The sequence below is a fragment of the Panthera tigris genome, chromosome A1 (genome assembly GCF_018350195.1).
Source record: "Panthera tigris isolate Pti1 chromosome A1, P.tigris_Pti1_mat1.1, whole genome shotgun sequence".
Taxonomy (NCBI): domain Eukaryota; kingdom Metazoa; phylum Chordata; class Mammalia; order Carnivora; family Felidae; genus Panthera; species Panthera tigris.
The window spans coordinates 151,799,884-151,822,761 of NC_056660.1; the positions used below are offsets into that span (position 1 = coordinate 151,799,884).

Here is a 22,878-nt window from a genome sequence, read left to right on the forward strand (position 1 = left end):
TAACTATAAACAAAGGGCACAAGGGGTGGGGGTGGGAATGAGAGAAAACCTTGATTTACAGTATTTGTTAGTTCCACTGGTGTAAAGACTTCCATCATGGCAGAGCTCAAGCTTACCAATGTGATGTCAACCAACTAGAAAATTCCTGAAAATATAACAATCAGCTCTGCTGAGCCAATACACAGGGATTTCACCACACCACTGCATATTAGTTTCCAGTTTATTTTACCTAATTCCCTGTTGTATATGTTCTAAAAGCTTGATCCCATAGAAGTAATCTTTATCAACTCACGAATGCTAAAATATATTAAGATTATATGCCATGGGAAGACACGGCTTGACGGAGAAACTCCCCAATCAAGATTTATACTCTTTATTTAATGTGACTTGCCCCATTTCTAATCCCTCACAGGAAGCACATTAGCAATCTCGTTCATTTGGACGTAGTAATGTGGTATCATATATGTGCCAAATGTTGTCAGATTTCAAGTCCTAGCTCTGAAGATCCAGGAATCTTGTAGCCCTGAGGGAAAAACCACAAGGCCCATGTAATCATTTATGGACTACTATTAATGACGGTGATACTCCCCATCTAGGAGGGGCAATGCTATTCTTGCAGAAGAAAGTACAGGAATGACATTCCAGAATCTCTCATTAGGAATTACAAGGGGCAGAAAGATATTCTGTAACATAAATTACAATAGAGATCAAGTATAAGACCCTATGAAATTTAGCATTAAATCAATAACCAGATGTTTCTTTATATAAATTTTGTGTTTTATATAATAAAAGAAAATATTTTCAACAATTTCTTTTTTGAAGTCAGTAAAGAAGTCCCATTCCCTTGGATCTTATGTAAGTTCAGCCCATTCTCAGTAGGTACTAGAGGAACCCTAAGAAAAAAAGGAGATAGAGAAAGAAGGACATTTAACATTTATTAGTTTATGAGGTCTAACTGTAACTGGTCACTATATCCATCTTTTAGCATATTCTTTGAGTCTTCTTGGGAGGGGGATGAGAACTCAGGAAAGAAATATGTTTCTTTTGTCATTTGTCCCCTGCCAAATACATCTAGTCATAGATACTAGGAGAGCATCACTCACCTAGTAAAACAGGAAAGAAATATTGAGGGAGGAAACCACCTCCCAACTATATCTGAAACAGAGATGTGTTTGTTGCAGGCTAAGACACAGGCAAAAATCAGTCTATTAAACAAAGCAAAAACCTGATCTTGTATTGGGTTTGGGGGAAGCACAGAGTTCTGGGATTGGCCGAATTTTAAAAATGGGAATATATAGGTACTAGCTGACCTTTACTGTTTTTAGTGATTGGCGGGCTTTCAGAGGCATGGATCTCAGAACAAGACTGCTGTTTGTTGAGCAAGGGTTTACAACCACTTTTGTGGTTCCTTGCTGACAACTGGGAATAGAACAAAGGACCAATCCTTCTTGTACTTCCTTGCATGAACTTAAAGAGTAAGAATGCTTTAGTCTCAGAAAAAAAAAAAATCAGAATGGTGATTGTTACAGTCCAGTGTAGAATTTCTCACAGATAATACTTCCTTATTATATAAGAAAATATATATGTTGTCTTAAGAAATTAATTTTTACCTCATTAATAAACACTAAGTATTATTTATTAACATAATAATACATTGTATGTATGTAATCAATCATCAAATCTCTAATGATTCAAATATGTGATTCAGTCTAGATTTAAAAAAATTTTTTTAATGTTTATTTATTTTTGAGAGAGAGAGAGAGAGAGAGAAATAGAGTGCGAGCAGGGGAGAGGCGAAGAGAGAGGGAGACAGAGAATCTGAAATAGGCTTCTGGCTCTGAGCTATCAGCACAGAGCCTGACACAGGGCTCAAACTCACAAACTGTGAGATCATGACTTGAGCCGAAGTCAGATGCTTAAACCACTGAGCCACCCAGGCGCCTCAAGTCTAGCTTTAATGCTGAGAGAATAAGCCTGATCTGAACAACCCAAATTAAAAATGTTAAACATGGATTACTGCATATACTTAGTTTGAGGACTTTCTGTCACATTTTCATCTACTTACAAAAATGGTGATTTGGGAGCTCCTGATGGCTCAGTAAGTAGAACGTGTGACTCCTGATCTCAGGGTTGTGAGTCTAAGCCCCACACCAGGCAGGGAGCCTACTTAAAACAAGTATTTTTTTTTTTAATGGAAATTTGGGAATCAGGTAGATCAATTCAAAATTTGTCATTTACTAGATGTCTAACTGTAGAAAAGTTAGTCTCATTTTCTTCATTACAAATAAGGATAGTAATAGCTTACAATATTGCGAAAAGCAATATATAAAAGATGTGCCTGCATTCATATAAAATACACTGTCAAAATTGTAACCAGAAATGGAATGTGAGAAAAGTAAATGATAATGTTCCATGTCACTGCATCTACAAGAGTTTTGCTAAATAATGAGAACAATAATAACAAAATTATAGAAATCCTGAATTATGCTTGGCAATATATTTCTATCATTTTTGTATATGATTTTATCTTTATTTCTCCCCAGGTTAGGTTGACACAGAAGTTTTACCACTTTCAGGATGCCTAATAATTTCCACCCATGACTTAATTGTACTTAATTGATGAAACACATTTATTAAGACTAGTAATAGCATTTTCATTTTTCTGTTTCCATAATGCAGTCAGAAAAAAATATAATAAAATATTCAAATCATTGCACAAATTGCCAAAGACAGCAATAGTGCCAAGTTCAAGTCACTGGGTAGGAGGCAATGCTGACAATGAAATACTCAAAATATCCTTTTATCAACTCAGGTGTGGATGTTGCAATTTGTTGTGAAAGAGATGCTGCACTTATATAGTAACCATTACTACATGGGGCTATTTAAATTTAAATTTAAAATAATTAACATCAAATAAAATTTTAAGTTCAATTTCTCACTAGCCATATTTCAAGAGATCAATAGCCCCATGTGGCTAATGGCTACCACATTGCACAGTGTAGAGAAAATTTCAAAAATCACAGAAAATTCAGCTGAATGGAGCTGGTTCAGAGACTTTTCCTTGTATCATGTTTGAAAATGCAAATATTTTCTGAAGCCTGTCAATGCTTCTCTCATTATATTTCATCCTTTTCTATCCTCACAGCTTTACTTTCTGAGTTCAGGATCCCTATGAGTTAGCTCTGGCAAAAATCTGTAAATGGTTTCACGGTTTCTAGTCTCTTCTCCAGTTAATCCATCCCTATAAGCCAAAGTTGATTAATTTTTCTCAAGTGATGTTTTTTTTCCCACCCAAAACTTTCAGGGTCTTCACCTTAGGATAAATAGCACATATATGTGTACCAAGCAAAAGGGTAAGATACATAAGAATCTTTAATCAACTGGCTTACTTCTGTCTCCTACAAAGGGATCCCAAAACCTAAGCCAGTCTTCTGTTCCATCACAAATGTCAGCTCATTGTTCCCTCATTATACTTTGCCCATTTCCACTTTTGCTCAAGTTATCTTTTTCTATTTGGAAATAATTGTAGATTCTATCCTGCGTGCTTGAATGTAATGCCATCATCCTATCAAATCCAGTTGGTCTGATTTTATCCATACAGCTGAACTTGACCACTTCACATCATAGCTATCTCTAATAACCCATGTTGGTGATCTTTCCTCTGTAATTCTGTCTCCATTGACCGTCATATTTGAGGATGTTCATCATAGCTGCTGTTCCTCGCATTCAAGGAATTTACAATCTGTTTTCTAGAGAGAATTACATATCTATAAACAGTAACCAAGACCTGTGGGAGTCTTTTTGGGTACCCCACAATGTCTACACCCATGTTTCATGAAGTTTAGTTTTTAAAATAATTGATTCAAATTTTATCTTGAAAAGGGAATGAAAAGGTAGAGAAAAATAATATTTCCTGGGCATAAATCTGGATCCACACAAATTATTAGTTTCATTTTATAGATGAGGTTCAGAGAAGTTATGTAAATTATTTGAGGTTATAGCTAAGATGAGAGATCAGAGATTTTAAAACAAATTCTAAAGCTCATGACCTTTTAACTAAAAGGAACCTCTCCTTCAAGAAAGGGCTTAGGCTTTTTCCTCCAGAGCTAGTACTTTGAAAAGTGCTCATGGCACAGAATCAAAAGTTATCTCTATGATTTCTGTCTTCCTTTGTACTTTTAAATGTGATCAGAGCAGGAAATTCATGCCTGTCATTGAATTAAAAGTCAAGCAGGCCCCATGATTTTCTAGTCTCTTCTTGGTAATAGAAACTCCTATGGTCACTTTAACCCTTCTCTCAGACATTACAGTATTTAATCCAATCTATTAATGAACGCTGCAAACTTCATTCACAGCTAAGACTCTTTCACTACTCTCCAGCTAAGGCTGGCAGCAGATGGGCCACCCGCCTTCAGGAATTAGATGTGGTCCATTTCTTCCCTCTTTCCCTCACTTTTCTTATCTTTCTCCCATAATCAATAGCTGCTTGGTCTTGTTCTTAAAGGTTCAAATACGTGGTGAGAGGTGGGAGAGGAAAAAGACATAGAAAGGTTCTTAGCAACTTTACTGTCATGGAGAGGTACCATGTTCTTCAGACCTCACAGAATCATTCTCTCATAGGTGTTTTTAGAGATTGTTTGGAGACTGTCATGCTGGGCACCTGCAAATGTGATTCCCTTGACCAAGGCAGTGCCTCACCTATGACTGGTTGCTTCTAAACCTCTTGTGGCTTCTGACCTGAGTGGCATACCCCTTAGCCACTGACTCTGGGACCTCCTCACCCTAATGCATCATCTTCTTTTGCAGAGTCCCATGGTTAATTGACTTCAGGCTAATGTTTTTACTGAATTTTCCTCATGGCTACAATTCATACACCTTTGGCCCCTTAACAGGCATATACAGAAACTTTCCTGACATGTTCCTTTTTCCTTAAAGGCTGCTTCAGCTTACTCAGGCATGAATCAGACTTCAGTCCTCTCTGTTCCTAACTTTAAAAAACACACAAGTAGTTCCCTGAGCTGAACTTCACTCACAAGACTCCAAACAGTCCTGTGTAGAGGCTGGGGGAACCTCCACAGAACTCAGAGTTCTCTCCAAAAGCTCCCCTCACAAAATCCTGCTCTCTCCCCTCTTTCTTGGTCCTCAACATAACCTTCATAGTCATCTCTCTGATTCTCAGGTAAGGGGTCTCCCTCATAATTCATTCTTGAATGTAGCCTCCAACATCTTCACGACTCAGCCAAAACTGAGAGAAGGGCCTCATTTTAACAGGGCCTCCTGTTACACCTGTTAAGGTGCAATTACCTCAGACAGAATAGTATCTCTGTTTTGGGTTATAGAGTGTATTGATCACAAAGTGGCAACTTATTTCTCTGTAATATCCATTTTCTATGTATCAACTCACCCTGCATCCTTTCAGTTCCCAACTATTGTTTCATGGCAACATAATTTTTTCATTGTTTTCATTACTCTACATATCATACTTAAATCTTCCAAGTACTTAATTATATTTTGTTTTCATTTTCATCTCAACTATCACGTGTGGCTTTATTCCTGTTTTCATCTTTCTCCTTTTACTTAATGTTCAGTGATATTCCTCATCTCCACACATTTTGAGTCAGAAAAAGCAAAAAGTAGATATTGTTTTCTCTGCCTCTGATTTCAGAGAAATTGCTAGTCTTATTGCAAGCAGTGATCTTCCCTCATCCAGTTGTCTTTCACAAATAGAGCAAAGCAGAATCTGCTTCTAAGTTAAACAAAAAGCAGAAATCAGAATGTCAAATTATAATTGGCATATCCCAGACATAATCAATATTGCCTTTTGCAAGTTCCTCCCACAGTAAAAGCAAACCCTGGTTAGCGCTGGCCAAATCTTGAGTAATTTGGCTTCAAATTATTACCATACTTAATATCTCTGAATCAACAGTGATGACTAAGATAAAGTGAACTATAAGAAATGATCAGTCTTCAGTGCAAAAACTTTTTCACTTTGTGCCAACTATTGCTGGTGCACCTGTTTTATGTTCAGAGTGGGAAGAAAATCAAGAAAGACATGGCCAATTTTGAAAGAGACACAATGTTTTCAGTGTCTCAAAATAGCTCAAATACATGCATTGCTCCTACTACTTATTCAAACTACAAGGCTGATTAAGCATATGTGTAAGGCAGCATGCAAATAAAAAAAATTACCTATTCACATCCCACCTTACTCTCCCAGGTTCCAGTTTCTTACCTAAGAATTAATACTGCACCAAGTAGAGACAGAGAGAAACCAGTAAGCCAGAGAGTTTTCAATGGGGTATACACAAAGAAGCAATTGAGAGGAATTCCAGAATTTCTGATACTGCATTTGCTAAGGACTCTAGAAATGATCTACACCAGGGCCCGCTTTTCACAGGGAGAACTTAAATTGTTGTTAAAGTAGATTTCACTGGTTCAGCTAACATGATAGCTCAATAAAGCCTCTGTGATCTAAATCCTAGAAAATTGAGAAGTGGACTTTATATTAACTAAAGTCAGATTTTTTTTTCCCCAAGTTGTAATCCTAGAACCATGACAGGACTCACAGATTGGTGATAAGAATGTATTTTAAGGGACTTTTAAGTGAATAAACCAATATAATTTGCCTGGAGATCACACAGAGGGAAAGTGGAACTACGAAGAATCATGTTCTAGATTCATTCCTCCATCAATTTTGTGGGTGCCTCAATTCCTTCCCAGGTTCGGGACAAAACATGGGCTTAGATACATAGCAGGTCTGAGACTCACATTTGTGCCGATCAGGTGTCGCCTGTGAATGAGGAGAGAGTATAGCCAACCATCAAGCATAATGGATGAATACGCCGTACTGAGACCTAAGCGTGACTCAAAAACATAGACAAATCTCTTGCGGAAAAAAGATATCCAGGGTTTTCATACAAATAACTACAAATTCAAACCAAGTTCAAGATTCAGAGTGTATACCCAAGAAATATGGGATAGGAAGTGATTAGAAATCCAGATGGATAAGGATGCATGTCCAAAGAAGATTCTAAGCACCCACTAGCAGAATAGTGGAGAACGTAATGATACGATGCTTCGTTGAAGGGTGAATATACATTATTTGTACAAATATTTTTCTATTTATCAAAAATGTCATTTTCTTTCATCTTCAAGGGAAATTTTGTTAATTAAGTGGATACAATGACATTTTAAATAATCCACCAACCCTTTCTAAAACTATTAGGCCACATTTTTTTGGCAATTGATCCATAATTGAATTTCAAATCAACTTAATACAATATAATGCAAAAATATGTTTCCTTTAACTCTCTGGGACAAGATAACCAAGATACGATGATGAACAAAATATAAGATTCACCTTCACAGAATTCATAGTGTGACAGTGAAAATACCCAAGCAATTAAAAATGTGATGAGTGTTAGGAAATGAATGTTATGGGAGTACTACAAGGGGAATTCAGTCTAGTATACAGAATCAGAAAATGTCTCCCAGATAAAGTGATATCTAACTGAGATTTGGAGACTGAGTATAAGTTTTCCAGATGAAAATTTAAAAAACGGATGGGGGTATTTTGGACTATCTTCATAACTAGAGAGGCTCAACTGGCATTCATAGGAATTAACTGCCCAACCAATCAACTAAATTGTGAGAAATAACATAGCGTTGTTGCTCTAAACCATTCAGTTTGCGGGTATTTTACTGTTTTGCTTTCACATGGCCTAGGCAGGTGCCAACAAAGCAAAAATGATCTTCTGATCATCTTGAGACACTACTGATTTCTTATACTTTTGCAGACTAAAAACTATGGGTGCCCAAGATTGAATCAGGCATTTCAGTATTTTATTGCCATAGTGGTGGAGGGTGCTAATAGCATTTAGTGGATGGGGCCCAGGAATGCCAGACATCTTGCACCACAAGAAATTAGTCAGCATCTCTTTTGACTTGAGAATATCATGCCAAATATTTAATTAGGTGAAAAACCCGAGTTTCCCACTTAAATTCCTTTTACATATAAACACAAAGTATGCTTTGTACAGTCTTTAGGTCCATAATATTCAAGGAATGTAGCTACAATGGAAAGAGAGAGAAGACTGTATTTTATTTTGTTTGAAAGCATACATACAGTTGTTCATCATTCTAGAAAATCACATCACTGAGAGCAATACTACTCATGGTATCTGGACTGCTAGTAGAACACAACTGTGTCAGTTTGTATTTATATAATTAAATCCACAGCAATTCCTCAAATAGGAGCATACACCTGCCTGCTTCATTAAGTCTTTCAGGGTCACTTTGCCAAAACATTTACATATGGAAATATATACTAATTTAATATTAATATTTTCATTTATTTTCCTCTATATAGAAATCTGGAATTTCAGAATTCTATATAGGAATCTGGAATTCCTCTGATAGTGTAGTGTTATTGATCTTATATTATCCGTGGATTTTATTTCAGGAAAGCATAGGTGATATTGCCAAATAAATATTGTAAAAAGAGAACTTTGGTTCAAAGAGGACTAAGCTCTAAAGGAAAAATGTGTCCACCATGGCCCATCAAATTCTTGGAGGCATTTTTAAATGTTGGCATTTTAAAAGAAGGTATTATCTTTGCATCCAACTGATCATTACCCCATTTTTAGACAATTCCTTTGGATTGAGATATGACTCAAATGTACAATGTTTATAGCCATTCTTAATGCATACAGTTATTCACTGCCACCCATGTGTCTCACAGCTTGGGTGAATTTCTCAGCAGTTTGTCCCTTTTCCCACCCAACTGAAAGACAGGATCTCTTTGGTCATTAGTGCAGCCCAATCTTCTCATTCAGAGTATCAACCAATTCTTCTATTGAATATCAAAACAGCCTTCTTTGAACAACTCAGCCATGAATCCGCATCAGGACTATACTTTGTCCACACAAGTTCCCTGAATTAACCTTTCTTGCTTTTCCTCAAATTATTTCATTGTCCATCTTTACTCACTACTTCATCTATAGATTATCTCCACAAAATTTCAAGACACATATTCCTTGCATATTGAATTTCCCAGCACTCTTACACTTTGTATACTACCATCTACACTGCCATGTGAGTCTTCAAATCTTCCCTCCTGGCCACTAGATCTTAATTCAATAAATCTCTAAATCAGGTACCCATTTCCTGATTTTTTGCCTTTTCCTACACAAATCCCTGTAAACATGAGTCCATATAGAATTCTGTTGAATGTTTTTGTCATGCAAGAAAAAAGGTGGGATGTTTTGTATAACCATTAGTTTTTACGTAATTTATGCAAATCACTTAACATCTTTGGCCTTAATATCCTGACAGGTAAATTGAGGTTAATAGAAAAACTTAATTTCACAGAGTTGTGAGGATTAAATGAACTAATACAGGCTAAGCAATGAAAATCATGTTTACACATAGTAAGCACTATATAATATATTGTTATTATGCATAATTGTGTAAGTTATATTTTACAGTCTAGCTTGGTTTTTAAAGGTTTTTAACTATACTTAGTAAAACAAACTAATTCTCACTTAATTAAAAAATGTGCTGATTATATAAACATAAGCACACACTATAAAATTCTAGCATCCCCCAAAATCTGACTTGTTTCCAAATGGAATTAACTTCAACACCAGTAGCATGGGTGAGGCAGTCAGCAACAGTCACTAAGTAGGCACTGTGCTGGCCCTCGGCATTCACTAGTGTTTTGGTCCAACTGAAGCTCGGTAAGACCTCCAATTTGGCAGCATCATAAGTTCACACCAGGTTATAAGATGTGAAAAGTCATCCACTGGGTTTTCTGGAAGCGTCAGTCTCTTGGGAAAAATGGCTCACCATGTAAGCAGTTGTTCTATGCATGCCAAAAAACAAAAAAGCCTGGGTGGCTCAGTCGGTTAAGTGTCTGACTTCAGCTTGGGTCATGATCTCACAGTTTGTGGGTTCAAGCCCTGCATCGTGCTCTGTACTGACAGCTCAGAGCCTGGAGCCTGCTTCAGATTCTATGTCTCCTTCTCTCTCTGTGCCCACCCCCCTACTTGTGTTATGTCTCTCTCTGTCTTTCAAAAATAAATAAATGTAAAAAAAAATTTTTTTTTAAACAAAAAGGCCCAGAGAAGGTAAGAAATCAGCTTAAGGTCTTACCAGTATGAAAATTAATCAGGATAATGTTCAATTCTTCCCCTTAGCTTTCAAATCTGTGCTTTAATTAGACTGGTGAGGGGGAACCAGACAATAAACTGAAACCAGTCTTGAACCTCATTTCATTAAGCCCCTGGCAACCTTCCTTATTAATTGCCTACCCAACATCCCTTCCTTGACTGATAAGTTCATCCAGTTGTGCAAAGGTCCAAAATAGAATTCTAATTGTATGGTTGAGGCCCCTACATCATGTCTAACACTTCAAGAGTCGGGTATGTCCCAAGCAGTTAGTTTCAGCAGTTAAGATTGGTTGTGAGAAGGAAATACAAAACTGAAAAAGCAACAGGACTTAAATCACCAGAAGAGAGATGATTTAAAGATGTGCTAGTTCCCACATTCCCACCACAGGCACTGAGATGATCCTGGCCTTCAGATCAAGGTGGGTATCCAGGAGAGGCAGAGGCGTGGGTTGGAAAACCAGTAGAGCAGCCAAGAAAGAGATATTCGGTACCAGGCAACAGTCATTGATTTCAATAGCCATTGGGTAGGAGAAAGATGCTTTTCCAAACCTTTGGAAAGAAGAGTTAGAGCTTAGGCGGTAGAACAAAGAAATATACGAATTCAAAATGCAATGAATGAAAGATTCTGTCGTCAGACTCTTTTCTTTTCTCTTTCCCTCAGTGTCTCTCATTCCTTAACTGGCCATGGTATAAAATTGTATTTTGAGGCACGTGGGTGGCTCGATTAGTTAAGCATCCAGCTCTTGATTTCAGCTCAGGTCATGATCTCACCAATTGTAAGATCAAGCCCTGTGTCAAGCTCTGCACTGACAGCGGAGAGCCTGCTTGGAATTCTCTCTCTCTGCCTCTCTCAGCCTCTCCACCACTCGTGCCCTCTCTCTCTCTCAAAATAAATAAACATCAAAAAAATAAAATTGTATTTTTGTATGATTTGTGAAATGTATATTTATGCCTCTCACTAGAAAATAGATTATACTGCTTGAGTTTGGAAGTTTAGGGCTTTTCCTTCTTCTTGTTTTATTTATTTATTTATTTTTTGACTAATGATCATTTGCCCTCCACAGGAAAAAAAAAAAAAGTAGCTACACTGAGTAGCTACTTTGCTAAAGCAGTAAATTGTATCGCATAGTTACCAACTTTTTTAAAAGACATGCAATTTATCTGAAGAATTTCATTGATTGAAGATGTGAATTAACATACAGAAAATTCATCATTTGGATGGTTCACTCAGCTCTAGATAGTTACAAAGTTATAGAAACAAAATAATGATTTCATTGACAAGCAAAAAAATATTATCTCCATTTCTTCCAACTGGTTATTTTTTTTTTAGGAAGAGATTTCAAAAGCATCTCTAGTGTGCTTTAATTATCCCTTATGCCTCATGCCATTTCTTTAGAGGGTATTTATTAAACATTTTAAACGACATCACTTCCTATTTATATAAGGTATTTGGTTTATAAGATCTTTTCATATCGTGGCATTTGACAGTCACCACAATTCTATAAAGGAGACAGAAAAGTCGTTTTTTATTTTAATTCTATACATAAGGAAATTCAGACTCAGGATATGTGACATTCCAAGCATTCATTTAGTTGTGATTGGCAGGGTTAACATGCAAGACAGGATCTTCCAACTCCAAGTTTAGTGTATTCACCCTACACCATAGGACTTCTTTAGTTAGAACCACCAACCAAGGAAGATCACAGTTTGAGCAAATGATTTACAACTATGTAAGAGGTGAGTCCATGAGTAGAAAGAAAGTAAAATACTTAGATCTTATCTCAAATAATATGCTTTTGTATCATTTAAATATATAGAAATCCAAAATAAGGAAACAACCATCCACTTTTCAAGAGGTATGTTAACAGAATATAGGCAGTGCTTCTACTCAGATAACACAGAAAATATTAACAGCAAAGGAGAGTCAGATAATCCCATCACTTCACACCCCAACATAACCAGACACATCCACAGTACCCCACTCCAACCATGAGATATCAATTTTTTAAGTGATACCCTATGTTAATAGTCTGAGTGTCTTCAACTCTTCCAACTATATTCAATCTCCCCTGCATTAATTTTTTTTAAATTAGCCTTATATCACAATATGATGAATACAAAATACAGTCTTTGGGAGTCCGGGTTGCTCAGTTGGTTAAGCATCCAACTCTTGATTTCAGATCAGGTCATGATCTCACAATTCATGAGTTCGAGCCCTATGTTGGGCTTTGCATTGACAGTGTGTAGTCTGCTTGGAATTCTCTGTCTCCCTCTCTCTCTGCCCCTCCCCTGCTCATTCTCTCTCTCTCTCTCTCTCTCTCTCTCAAAATAAATAAACATTTATAAAAAAGAAAGAAACAAAGAAAATCTAGTCTCAGGCCCACCCACCCCCCAAATATCCTCAAGGTTCTCTGCTTTGTTATTATTCTTCTGTTCACCTAATCATGAAATATAGCCCATTTTTCTATCAATTCTTCCCTGACTACCAAAAATGAAAGGCACTAGTGAATAAAAAGGCAGAGTGTGAAGCATAGATTTTTAACTACAGGTTAAGTAGAATGTGTCTGAAGATAGAAGGTAATATACATGGAAGCATCATGCAAACCAAAAAAATAAAAATGTATTGTAGACACCCCTACTCCTTAAGTGATTGTGCCAAACATACCACACCAATATTTTTTCCACAGGCTATATTTTCACCCTCTTCTTTTTTGCTTTATAGATACTGGTTTCTTCCCCTATCCCCTGCCTATTACCATCTCCCTCTTGGGAAGCCCTTGAAAAAAACATATTTTTCGAGCAGAGCCAGTGAGTCCTCACCTTCTAGACCACATCCTGAGACCTATCTTTTCACACTCAAATGGCCCAATTATTTGCTTTGCAAAGAGACAAAAAAAAAAGTCTCTCCCAAAGAGGAAGTATGATTAAAACTTTTAGAATAATTTAATTTTTCTCTCATCACAGAAGTCTTGATTTTTACCTTAGAAACCCCAGGATTTCTAGTAGAAATGTGCTAATGTACTCTATAAAATAACCATCTTTGATATAAAGTACTGTTTTGGCTTTTCATCAAGTAAAATCAATACTCAGAATACATTCACAGGGAACAATTAAGACAAATAGATGGAAGTTAACAGGAAAATAGGATTTTGCTCAAAAAAGTTAAAACATTCCCTAGAGTTATTTGAAGTCTCATAAGCTAAAGGTGTTGGAAACTGGAAAGGGTCAGAAAGATACTAGATAATGACCTATGGGATAGGGCACGAAGAGAAACATTTGTTATGTCGAAAGTTGGGTTCCATGGTCTCTAAGGTCCCTCCCAACCCTCAGAGCCTAGACGCCAAATTTGACTGTCAATCAGAGCACAAGTCTCTGCAGGCCTGCCTATGGTTGGCAGTTTGTCTTTATTGCTTGGTTCAAATTCTTTTCCATGACCAAATATTTGTACTTAATATTCAAGCAATAATGTCAAAGCATATTACAAATTTTAATAAAAGAAACATTTAGAGAGCTGCTCACATGATTAATCTCCTTTAGTGGTATATATAACCAAGACTTAGTCATATTGGTTATTATGAATAATATCCATAGATTTAAAAAATTGTTCTAAAGATAATCTTATCTAATCAGGTATGTTAATAACATTAATCACATATTCAACCAAAATGTCCTAAGTATCTGTTAAGTGATATACATCATGTTAGAAACTAGGGATAAAAGATACTACTCTGACTGATACCAATAGCAACAAACAATACTTATCATACACGTAGTGTGCACCAGGTACAGTTATGCATTTTACTTTCATTATCTTTTTAAATCAATAATCCATCAAAATAGATTTAGAAACCCAAACTTACCTGGTCACACATATGATTAGGTCTGTGTAACTCCAAAAGGCCACCTTCCTAGCCACTCTTCAATACACCAGAGCTACACCAAAAAATGGACCAACAGAGGCAGCACAATGAAATCACATGGTAGAGCCAAGCACAGAATGCAAGGGAAGCCTTTAATTCCACCTAGGAAGGGGGTGTCTGAGTCAGGTGCAGGGGCTGTTTCAGTGCTTATCAGAGATAGTTTTTGATCTGAGACTTGTGGAATGATTTGTAACATTGAAAATAAAGGGAGGAGCCAGGAAAAAGAAAGAATATGAAAAGTCACAGCCTTATGAAAGACCAGGTGTATGTCAAAATCTACATTTCACTGTAACTTAAATGGGAATGGCAGGGGATGAAAACAGACAAACAGGTAGCTGGGAGACATCAGTTGTTTATTAAAGACTTTGTCTGACTTGCCAATAAATTTTATTTGAAGATAATAAAAAGTCACTGGAGAATTTTAAGCAAAGGAATGAAGTGATCAAAAATGCATTTGAGAAAACTCATTCTAACTGCTTTACTTGGTCGATGGATATGGAGGAAAGAAGACAGATTCAAGAAATAGGCTTTAGGGACCAGATGAGGGTGAGAAGAGAAAGGAGAACAAAGGAACTATAAAATGTCCATGTTCTGAAATGTTAGTCATTTAGTCAATGTTAGTCATGTTAATGTCCATGTTAGTCAAACGGGTTGATGGTGGTGCATTCGCTGCAATAGTGAAGAAAGTGATAGCACAACTATGGGTAAAATAGATGTTCTATTCTGCTTTAGATTGTTGAGACCTAAAGTTGGAGATTTGGATTACTTTAAATTTAAATGTAAAAGATCGAACCAAGATTCCTTAGCTTTTGACTCAGAGGCCTATCAAATTCAGAAATCAAAAGAGTAGAAAAAAAAAAACAGCTTTGGAAGTCTAAATTTGCTCTCCCTTTAGACTTGGAGAACATAGGGAAAGAGAGGGAGAAGGACAGATACTGAGTTTCTCTCTATTGGCTTATTTCCTATTAGCCAAGGAAGGAATCTGTTATAGGTGATATCAGTGATCTGCAGCTGTGAACATGGGACAGAACACTAGTGACACTGGACCTAGAATTCCAAGGTGAAAGCAGACCATGATGATGTAGGAGTGGCTTGCTTAAAGATTTTACTTATTCAAGTGAACGTAACTGGGATTTGAAAATGATAACTGGAAGCTTTGGATTCCAAATCTCCTACCTTGACAAATGACTTCTTCTTACTACTATGGATAATTTTCCTCTGATGTCTATTTAATCTCCAACTTATAAATGTTTGTGTTAATGCCCTGTCTACCAACATCTTGTATGGTTTGAAGAGGTGAATTTGTGGCACACGTATATCTGAGTAATGGAAACAGGGCTACAACTAGTACATAATTAGAAAAAGATCACTCTTTAAGATGTACAAATTATACAAGAGCAACACTCTGAACAGTGAATTATTAAATGTTCTCCTAGTTGGGATAGACCAACTAGAAAAAAGTGCCTGCTTCCTAGGGAAAGACCCAGTCCCATGACAGGATACATTTTCCAGTCCCCAGCCAGATCCTCAGGAAAACATAACCATACATGGGGGCCCTCAGTGCAAACAACACCCTATTTTATAATCCTTACAGACAACAAAGCACAATCAATATTCCATAGCCCCAGGGCCATTCCAATGCACAATTCCAGGGGACACCAAACACATGGAAACATTGTGAGGGTTCCCCTGGAGTTGTGCTATATGACTGTGCTGCACAGTGTTTCTCTTCTAAGGATGGAATTACCATACAATTGTGTGGATGGTTAGTGGGGTAGGAAATCTCTGACAAGTGAGATATTCTCGCAAACCCTTCCCTACTACACATTGTTCAACAGGCATCTGATCTATCAATTCTACCTATCAATTCAATATCCATTCAATATTCATAATCTAACCATCAACTCAAATTACATCTTGAATCAATGTCCCTTTCTCCATCTCTGCCTTCTTATCTGAGACACCATCCTCCCTTAGCTAGACCACTGTTCTCATTTTTCTACTATGTTCTCTCCTCCAGCACATTTTACACAAATAGCCACAGTGATTTTCTTTAAATAAAATTCTGATCATGTCAATCCTTCTTAAGATTTTTCAGTGGTTTTCTATTTCTCTTAAAATAAAATCCTAAATCCCATGTCAGCAAAGTCTTGGTATGGTCTTCTCCTGCACGTGCTGTTTTCTCTTCCTCCCAACCTTCCACCAGGTCACTTCTCCTCATTCTGCAGGTTCCAACATAATTGCTGCTTCTGTAGAGAAGCTTCCTAATCTAAATAGAGTCCCATCACGAGGCAATAATCTCTAGTCTTCTCTCGTGCTTTAGTGAATACTAATCACAATTTATGATGAGACAATTATTTGTATCATATATTCAATGCAACTCCCCAGGGGTAAGGGCTGCCAGGGCAAGAGCAGTGTCTATTCTGTTGAACGCCAGATCCACGCACTGTACCTAGCTCAGTGCCTGCTATATTTGATGGATAACAGGGTAGGTAATGGCTCATTAGCTATTAATCCATCAACCCATTGCTATAAAACATTAATAGTAAGGATATATGCTCAAACATCACTATGTATGGACAGCCTTATGCCCAAACAGGTCAATTCCCTGCTACCCAGGTGAAAAAAGAAAAATCCACGTAAAAATAATGGTAGAATTTGTGGCAGTGGCGTTGAAGGTAGCAGTGACGTTGGCAATGGTGATAAAGAGAAATTCTTGTTTTTCCTACTCACCGTTTTCTGCACAATTTTAGTAACCTGTTTTGATGTCAAACTTTATCACAGCCAAGTCCTAACTTCTAAGCATATAAACTACAGAGCATAAAATCCTCCTCTTTGAAAACCATAGGCAGTTTTGACAATATATTTGAATTCATTAACCTCTTAACTCTGGTACAAGTCCATATTCACAAGTATGACAATGATTAAGTTAATGAGTTAATCATTCCCTTCTAGTTACAGTCTTTCTTAATTAGTTGATTTAAATTGGGGAGTGGGAGGAGGAAGGGGAAGAATCTTCTGTGGAGTCTATTTTCATAGTGCCAGATAAAATTTCTGAAGGCTTTTTTTGAAAGATTTAGAAATGTAGACATCTTTCCCATACCGTTTATGATTTTTTAAGCTACCAAGTCCTACTAAGCCGATTATCATATTTTAGCAAAATAAATCACTTGGCAAGCACTTCCTACACGCCTGCCCTGCAGAGACCATACCCTAAAGTCAGGCCCTCCAGGAAACACAAAGAGGCCAAGGGATATGACACAGGCTTTGCAAGCTTGTGAATCTAAAGTTTGGTAGTCATCTAACCAAAAATTAAGGGCCATGGATCATATTTTCAGGATCAGTTGCCTCCCCTTGCAGGGCCTTAGTTCACACGACCACGGTGTTCCCAAGTTTTAAAAAAAGAGTGTGAAAATTTACTCTAATGTCCTTGCATAATTTGGACCAGGCCCCACAAATGCCCTATCATTATATTATGCAGACATTGTTCAAGTAATATTCTTAGCATTTTAATTTCCCTTTCTCGTTTATGATTTTAAAAGCTCTCTCAAGTGACCTTAAATAAATGCTAGATGGTAGTCTCAAATTTCCTCACTTCAATAATTTTTCTCTTATCAGTGCACTTACAAGTTTTTAAATATCTTTGCCCTTCCCCTCCCCCTCCACATAGTACACATAACTGGAATGGTGCATACTTGTTTTATACCTTGAGGGTTCAAGAGTCTTTATACTTTTATATTCCAGTGTCTGGAGCAGAAAGAAGCAGAAATGGTGAGTTATTTAGTAAAAGAAAGCCAAGCTGAAGAACTTGGAAGGTGATACCAGAGATTCAGTGACGCTCTTGAGAGAAGTGATTTATATGTGACGTCCCTTTCTACTTCCATTCTCCTCCACTCCCTAAAACATTGCTCACTCTTTGCTTCTAGGAGTCTATTTCACATACCTCATATAAGCAGAAGCATACAGTAGTTGTCTTTCTGTGACTGGCCTTTTTCAGTTAGCATAATGTCTTCCAATTTCGTCCATGGTGTCACATATACAGGATTTCCTTCTTTTTTTTAAGCTGAATAATAAAAGCAGAGAGTAGAATGGTGATTACAAGAGACCTCAGGGAGGGAGAAGTGGGGAGTTGTTCAACTGGCATGTAGTTTCGCTCACGAAGATGAATAAGTTCTAGAGATCTGCTATACAACATAATGCCTGTGGTTAATGATATTGTATAGTACAATTAAAAATGTGTCAAGTAGGCAGATCTCATGTTAAGTGTTCTCACCACAGTAATAATAATTTGTTTAATTTTTCACTTTCTCTCCCCTACCCTACTCCATCTCTCTCTCTCTAGATATATAGATAGATAGATAGATACACACACACATATATATAGTTGTCTTCTTCCTACAAATATCTTCAATTCTTAAAATAAAAATCTTACCAGGATGAATTGATATTTTTTTTCTTTCCACTACCTTTTAATTAAACTCAAAACATACTTTGATTTAAATATTTTTAGGTTTTTGTTCTGTTTTGTTTTGTTTGCTATGCATTAATCTCCAGGACCCAAAGTAACCAAAATTGGAACTTTGATACTATCATTTGGAAGCATAGAAAAGAGAATTTTTTTTCTTTAGAAGGTTTGTTAGATATCATCTAACAAATTTATAAATTTTACAAATTTATCTTACTTTAGAAATGAGAACATTAAGGCCTACCTGGGAGTAAACTGCCATAATTCTCTTTAGTAAATTTAACCCATTATAATAAAGAAAGAAAGCTTTGAAAGGGCAGGAATTTATTGAAAACTGAATCCTTTTTCAAAAAGGCCAATGATACCAGAACTTCCACTTGGCTCTACAGAGAGGTCTCATTCTTTTTCGGTTTCTCCTTGGCTTAAATATCCCCCCTCATGGCAAGGGAAATGAGGTCACAGTGTAGCTCTGAGGTCCCTAATAGGACCAAGAAAAAAAAAAAAAAAAAAAAAAGAGGAGATGAGGGAAAGAGAAGCAAGTCAAGCACTGACTTTGCAAAACCATTATGTCATTTAGTTACTGATTTGTATTTTTTCACATATTCTGAAAAACAAAGAATATAAGAATTATATGTAAGAAATCAAGAACATGGTTCTGAAAATTATTCCCTAATACACATCACTTTAATACAAAAGAACAACTTTATATTGATTATACCTTTATATTTATTTACATTATGTCATTTTCAACGTTGTGTCCATACCAGATTAAAACCTCTTGAAGGCAAGGACCTTGGCATAGGGCTTATACATACTGCTTAGGAATCATAATGGACCAAGCACACATGTGCTTCAACGCTAAAATGAAATGGAATCAATCATTACTTAAAATTTTAGTGTCATAAGAAGGAAATGAAATGTTTCCTATTGATTTAAGACATATTAAATTTACCTATATTTCATCAAATAATTAAAAAATATGTTTAAGAAATATTTTTGATAACTTTACACAAGTATTTCTTGTTTACCTGTAATTAGAAAAGCTAAAAATAGCAGAGTATGATAATCCCAATCTAACCTTGTGTGTGTGCCTGTGTATCAGGTAACAAGTATGTGTGTGTGGGGGGGGGGGGCGGTGAATGTGTGTGTGTATAACGTGTGTACAAATATATGAGAGAATGGAAGGAAAGAAGCATCTCTGAACCCCTGAGCAGCCACCTGAAGAGGACTACAGCCAGCATGGCCTCCTGCCCTTACGATTATACACAATCAGTGTCTGCCTTAACACTCACAAGTCAAAAAGCTATTGATTTGCAGCCTGCCTTAGAATGTGCTATTGGTGGAGAGAGTGTCTGGCAATGAGAGAACTCAGAGTACAAGACACTGGAGAAGAGGGTCGCTTCACTCAGAAAGAGGTCACAGGGCTTTCCTCTTTGTGATGCATCCAAAGGAAAGCAACAGCTGCAAAACAGAGAACAGTATAATGCATACAATACGATCAGACAAAGAAAAATAAGTCCCCAACAAATAAGAATATGTATTCATGAACTTGACTTGATATAGCACAGGATAAAGAAATAATGGGGCACCTGGGTGGCTCAGTCGGTTGAGTGTCTGCCTCTTGATTTCGACTCAGGATCGTGGGATTGAGCCTCTGCATGGGCTCCACACTGAGCATGGAGACTTCTTGGGATTCTCCCTCTCAACCTCTGCCCCTTCCCCCACCCCACCCTCATACCCCCACTCCCATTCACGAGTGCTCGCTCTTTCTCTCTCTGTCTCTCAAAAAAAAAAAAAAAAAAGAAAGAAAGAAAGAAAAAGAAAAAAGAAAAGAAATAATTTAGCCATTATAAGTCCAACAGATCAATACAAGCAGTCAATGTTTTGATTAAAATGGTCATTTTTCATACTGCTTTATGCAGTTTGACAATTTCACTTTCTAAATCAATTGGTTTAAGCAGATTGATCTATGTCACCACCTAAATTCTTTCCACAAGGATATAGTTTAAGAATGTTACAAGAATCTAAGAAAGCCCATATGCATAATCATTTCATAGATGGTTGACCAAAAATGAAATTTCCAACACTAGATAAAACAGTAACAATTATGTGGATGGAGGTGGAAATAATGTCTGTAGTTTAAAGCTCTGAAACATATGATACCCTAGATGTGTGTCCTGTTTTGGAAAGCTGCCCCCAGGCTGTCTTGTAGAAGGGTTAGGGGCAAGATAACAGAGGCTCACGCAGACATCTCTGGGCTAAGGAAGGGACTTTCAGGCCACAACATTCTCTTGAGTTCCAAGGAGTCATCCCCAGTGAGAGGGACCACGTTCGAAGACGATTGACAGTTTAGACTGAAAACAGCTTTCAAAGAGACTAATCTTATAAAGTATTGCAAATGAATAAGGGCAACAGGAGAAGGTGTTCACCTGCCAGTCTCCGCCGTGCAAGATGAGAGCCTGTCTGTACTCACACATGTGCTGACTTAAAAAAAAAAAATCACATAAAAAACAACATCTTTGCTTCGGAGACGTTTTTAACAAGTATTACAGAAAGAGCACCAGCTACCAAAAAGAGTTGCCAAGGCCAGAAGGAGCCATCAATCGAAACAGTTTACATTTCAAAGTTTTTCCAAGAAGAGTGAAAAACGTCTCCCTGCCTTGATGGAAAACAGAGGCGCTGTAGTAAGAATCTATGTGCTGCCTTCTCAGTCAAGTTTCTTTCTCTAGAGTGGCCTTTTAAACCTTAGGTTGGTACCCACAGGTAGAGAGAAATAGAAGTGTTAGTATCTCCTGGGGCTTGTGCCCTGAGCAGCTTAGTGGCCTGTGGAATCAGGATAAAAATCCTCTTCCTTTTATGAGTTTCACAAGAAAAACAGCCTTATTGCTCTTGGGCACTATTTGAGATTGATCGGTCACTTTTACTTCTATACTACGTACTTTCTGACATCACTGAACAAATAATTATACGTATCTGCCTTGGAATGTTTTTTCCCCCTGGAGATAATTCCGGAATCGAGTCTTACTTATCTCAGCCTCTTTTACAATGGAGGAAATGAAAGCTAACAATGCCACATTTTAACCAGGGTGTGCATTTGTTTGTCCCTTGTAAAGAAAATGTTTTTTTTTTTTTTTATTTGAAAGAAAAAGTCTGCATGCTTTTCTTTGGCCCCGGGGAAGGAAAAAAGAACATTTCTTAAATTCAGTAAGGATTTTCAAAAGATACATAATCTAATGGATACTTCTGGTTTTAGCTTTTAATTTTCTGCTTAATTTTTCCATGACATTACTAAACACCAAATCTAATTTCCTGAATCTATTAGAATAAATTCTACATACTTTCATTTTTCGTTCCAGAAGCAGGTCAAATGGAAACAATAGTCTAAGAAAAAATTTTAATTTCATAATTAAGACTTGGGAAAGGAAGATAACAGTGAGAAACTTTTGTCATTGATTTGTGTCCCATGAAAATGGTTATTTGTGCATCTCCCTCCTACACACAACATGCCAACAATCCCTCCACTAGATCCAAATGTGCCAACACATCTCTTTGACCAATAAGTAATGTGTATAACCATAACAAAGACTCAAATGCCCTGATTACCCAGAAGTAGTGCCATGACCATTTTCTTAGATTGCAGTAGAATAGATTAAAAAAAGGACCACCCTCTCTTTTTGCACACACACACATACGCTGTTCATTATGATCACAAAGGTTACCGTCACTTTCTTAGATTGACCTTTCGATATAAATTATACAATATCACTGAAAAATATTACCAATTTCCATACCAACATCCTTTGTAAATACCACTGGTTCTCCATGAACTCCTTCTGACCTCCTGGTCTGAGGCTGTCACCATATGATGTACATAATTCTCTCAACACTGATCCATTACTTCTGCTCAGTGTTGGGGGTCAGGCCAATAGTGTAAAGTCAAAGATAATTAGCAGCCCTATCAATAACCAGCTCCAGAATTGTCGCCTAAGTGACAGGCCAGAAAAGCCAAGAAAAGAGGTAGCAATAGAAAGTAGAAGAAAAGTGCCGGTACATTCTGTGGTTCGAGCAGCTGCTATGGACTATCAGCATCACCAGGAGACCTCATTGCATTAGCATAAATTCAAATGACAAATGCACAGTGCTATTCAGAGACTCATTAATTTGCAATGGGTGCAGTGCTCATGACATATTAGTGCAAAATTCAAATGTCTTTGTAGCAATGTGAATTTAGTTGTGAGACCAAAGTCGCTAAAATGAAAATGTGTGGTTTTTTTAGCAGTTTATTAAATTATGAACTGTGATGACTATATCCGTGCATCTTTTT

The 22,878-nt window shown here is 36.9% G+C and overlaps 1 long non-coding RNA gene across 3 annotated transcripts in view; it reads right to left on the reverse strand.

The window, feature by feature from the left end:
* Positions 1 to 833: 833 nt before the first annotated feature.
* The window catches only part of LOC122231466, a 102,504-nt gene continuing 80,459 nt past the window's right edge, over positions 834 to 22,878 (reverse strand). For 2 of the 3 annotated variants that reach the window (XR_006208727.1, XR_006208729.1), the window contains exons 2-4: positions 18,033 to 18,152; positions 10,508 to 10,718; positions 834 to 893 (exon numbers count right to left, since the gene is read on the reverse strand). This is a non-coding gene — a long non-coding RNA (uncharacterized LOC122231466). Of the gene's footprint in view, positions 894 to 10,507; positions 10,719 to 14,029; positions 14,103 to 18,032; positions 18,153 to 22,878 lie in introns of all 3 variants that reach the window. The other variant, XR_006208728.1, reaches the window with a different exon arrangement.